Genomic DNA, 3,580 nt, shown 5'->3' with positions numbered 1-3,580 from the left:
AAAGTGTGGTGGCTCTGGACTTTCTGGGAGGTAATCTTTCTGCATGTCACTGGGAATAGAGGAGGGCTAGGAGAAAATGCTGAGGACGGCTTCAGGAAATGGCCAAAGAAGATCCTATCTACATCAGGAAGTAGAGTCCCCCAGGGATTTGGAGATGTGTGGTGAGAGAATCCTGCAAGTGGGCTGCAAAAATAGTTAAGAATAACCTGGAGAGAAAGAGGAGGTATCCATTCTTCTTCTTTTATTTATTTTTTTTTGGTTCTTTTTTTTTCGGAGCTGGGGACTGAACCCAGGGCCTTGCGCTTCCTAGGTAAGTGCTCTACCACTGAGCTAAATCCCCAGCCCGGTATCCATTCTTCTGAACCAACAGTCAGATTCTCCATTTAATGGGGTTGTGGCTGGAGGAGAGGCAATTGCAAGCACATTGTTATTGGGACATAGGTTGAGAATAGCAAGACTGTAATGGAGGACAGGAAGGAAGTGTGAAGGAATTACCCGAGTCCCTGTCAGATGTAGCAACTGGGTGTGCAGGCTTATAGATTAAAATTTGTTTCTAGATATTGGGGTTTGACACAAAAGAATGGGAGTAGGCTTGGAGAGTTCACAGGGAGGGAGAAACCTGGATCTGGTACAAGGTTCAACAGCGTCTCTGGGGAATGGGGGTAGTGTGAGAAGACAGATACCTGCAAAGCAGTCTATATTACAGGGCTGGTAATAAAACACATTTTTTTACTTCTCTTTGCCCTACTTGGTCTTTTCACCAGCTATTTGCCCAAGGATGATTACTAACAACCATGCAACAGAACCAATTTTGGACTGTCTTGAAAGCTCTGGAAAGAAAATTAATCCAATGCTTTTCAATTTAGATCCAGTCAGATTTTTAGGAAAATGGCAGAAGCAGCCACATTCTTTGTCAAAATATTACATGAATGGTGAATATTGTAGTTGATGCTGTTGTTCCTTTCTGAAAGCTCTTGAGCTTGCCTTCATATTCTATGCTGCTCTCATCAGTATTGTCTTCCAAAGCTCCTAGAAGGATTTCCAATTAAGCCCTACTTTCCTAGTTAAACATACGTCCTCCAACAAGGTCATACCTTTTTTTTTTTTACATGCTATGAAATTTATTGGAGTGTGAACACTTGATTCTCAAATTACTTAAGAGGAATGATTTGAGGTTAACATTTGAACTTTCCTATCATAAGTAGGTACGTATTTTTCTCCCTTAAAAATTTAGTATATTATTGATGATGCAAGGTCAGATCTACAGGTGAAATCCTACACATGAACAGATTTTGTGTCCACTCAGAAGTGAGGGCTTCAAAATGTATATCTCAAGGAAATGTTTTAAAGAGGGCATATTACCACGAACCTGTTATACTTTTCAGTCACATATAGTTCTGTTCCCACTTACGTCATTCTAATTGAAACCAAACACCACATATAATAAGAAAACACTACAGCTTGGAAAAGCTAAACAGAACCCAATTTAATACAATATACCAATGGAGGAAAATGGATAGGAAATATCGTTACATTCTACATTAATCTAATAGACTATCTTGTAAACAAAATAGTAAGGTAACACCTCAAAAACAGAATTTATCCACCAAGAGTGTACAGTAAGCCTACAGTACACTGTGGATTTTCAGTTAGCATAAATCGTTACTGAAAAAAGTCACAACATTTTATGGTTATATTCAATGTGGCAATTTCTATCAGTGGGAAAATTAATGTAACATGGATCTGGTAATTCATATACATGACAAAGATGTATGGTTGTATTCTGTACCCTAATTCATGTACAATTAATCCAATAAGGTAACACAGAGTGGTTAGTTTTCTATTTGCTTCAACATCTCCACAGATTTTTTAAAACTTGAACTTGTCAACAGGTGTTTGCGCTTTAATATATTGACTGCTCCATGCTTATTGTTGTGTTGGACATACGAGAACATATGTAGAAAGGCCACATGGAGTTTCTTGTTGAGAGATTCTGATACTCTGTAACTCTGCTGCTCAGTATTTCAACTGATTGCCTGTAGTTGCTGGAACGTAGGGAACGTCGCTGGCAGGTGGTGTTGTTGCAGACATGGTGGAAGGCGTAGCACCGTGCATCATGGGTACTGTCGGGATAAAAGCCGGCTGCGGAATCTGCATGTTAGCCAGAGCCTGTTGGCAGTGGAAAACACTGGGGTTATAGACTGGAGTGGCACCATTGACCTCGTCAAGCTGACCTCTTTGGTATCAGCCGAAGTGCACCAGGCGGCAGGGCCATTGTATTGGCAGCCGAATGGTTCATCTGGTGATAAGCTGCCCTGAGTTTGGCCTGCAAGTGGGGTGGGTGAAAGTACTTGCATTTCTCCCGGGAGCATTGGCCTTTAATGTAATCCATACAGATTGTCACAGTATTATCAGTGACTTCAATCATGGAAACATCCGTGGGGTGAGCACAGCGGCACTCGCTCTCCCCATGGGTACAGTTTCCATGCTGAAATTCACGGCAAACCTCCAGTCTATCCGTACGAGGTGGTTTTGGACCAGGAACTCCTGACAGTGCAAGAGGTGGGTTTCCAGAAATCAGTACCGGACCATTTGGAAAAAGATCAGCAGGAACCAGGCCCATCCCAGGATGAGGTATGTAGGTTGGAAAGCCATGGTAGGATTAGCTGCAAGTGATGGATTCATAGGAAAAGATACAAGAGATGACATCTGAGCATTCTGAAGCAAAAGCTGCATCTGCTGGGCGAACATGGCTGCGGCAGTCTTCTGTTGAATCAGATTGTTTCTCCCATTAATTTCTAGCTGCGACTTTAAGTGGGGTGGAGGGTGGAGGTACTGGCAGTTCTCACGAGTGCACCGACCCTGACCGGCTGCAAGAAGGGACTGACAAGGTCATACCTTTTAATCCTTCCCCCAAAGTTCTACCACCTGGGGTCAATGGCTCAAATATATGATCCTATGGGGGACATTCTCCCTCAAACCACCACAGGGTAGTGAATAGTTTCTTACTATCTATTTCTTGTGGGACACCAAGAGCAATGACAGTAGTTTATCTAGTTTTGGGTGTTCTGGGTGGTAGGGCTAAAATATTTTTTGTATGTGCATGTAAGGGAGTATATTTCTATCATATTTCCTTCATTTTGGTTGATTCCTCCTCATATACCTTTATCCTGCTAATCCCTGCCCCTTCTTGCTTAACTATTCTCTTGCACAGTATTCCCTGTCTTTATTTTTATTATGCTTACATTCTACTGTCCCCTTTCCCTTAAAGCATCCCCCATCAATGGCTCTTTCTAATTTCCTGGATTCCAAACTTGCTCCAATTAAAACACACAAAAGTGAACATTTGAGGCTATAATGTGCACATCTGAGAGAATGTGTAGCTTGTTTTTCTGGGCGTGGGTTACCTCAGGAAGAATAATTTTATACCTGTAAAATTTATAATTTAATTCTTCTTTGTAGCTGAATTCTATTGTGTGTATGTAGCACAATTCATTGTCTGTTCATCATTTGATATGTATCTAGACAGGTTCCATTTTCTAGCCATTGCCAGTAGAACAGTACCGAACACAGATATGTA

The 3,580-nt window shown here is 41.5% G+C and overlaps 1 pseudogene; it reads right to left on the bottom strand.

Annotated features, from left to right (window-relative positions):
* Positions 1–1,872: 1,872 nt before the first annotated feature.
* Mbnl3-ps1 (muscleblind-like splicing regulator 3, pseudogene 1) lies at positions 1,873–2,871 on the bottom strand (annotated as a pseudogene).
* Positions 2,872–3,580: the final 709 nt, after the last annotated feature.

Source organism: Rattus norvegicus, chromosome 18, assembly GCF_036323735.1.
Source record: "Rattus norvegicus strain BN/NHsdMcwi chromosome 18, GRCr8, whole genome shotgun sequence".
NCBI lineage: Eukaryota > Metazoa > Chordata > Mammalia > Rodentia > Muridae > Rattus > Rattus norvegicus.
Note: the sequence above shows the minus strand (reverse complement) of the source record. Positions and strands in the feature narration are given on the sequence as shown.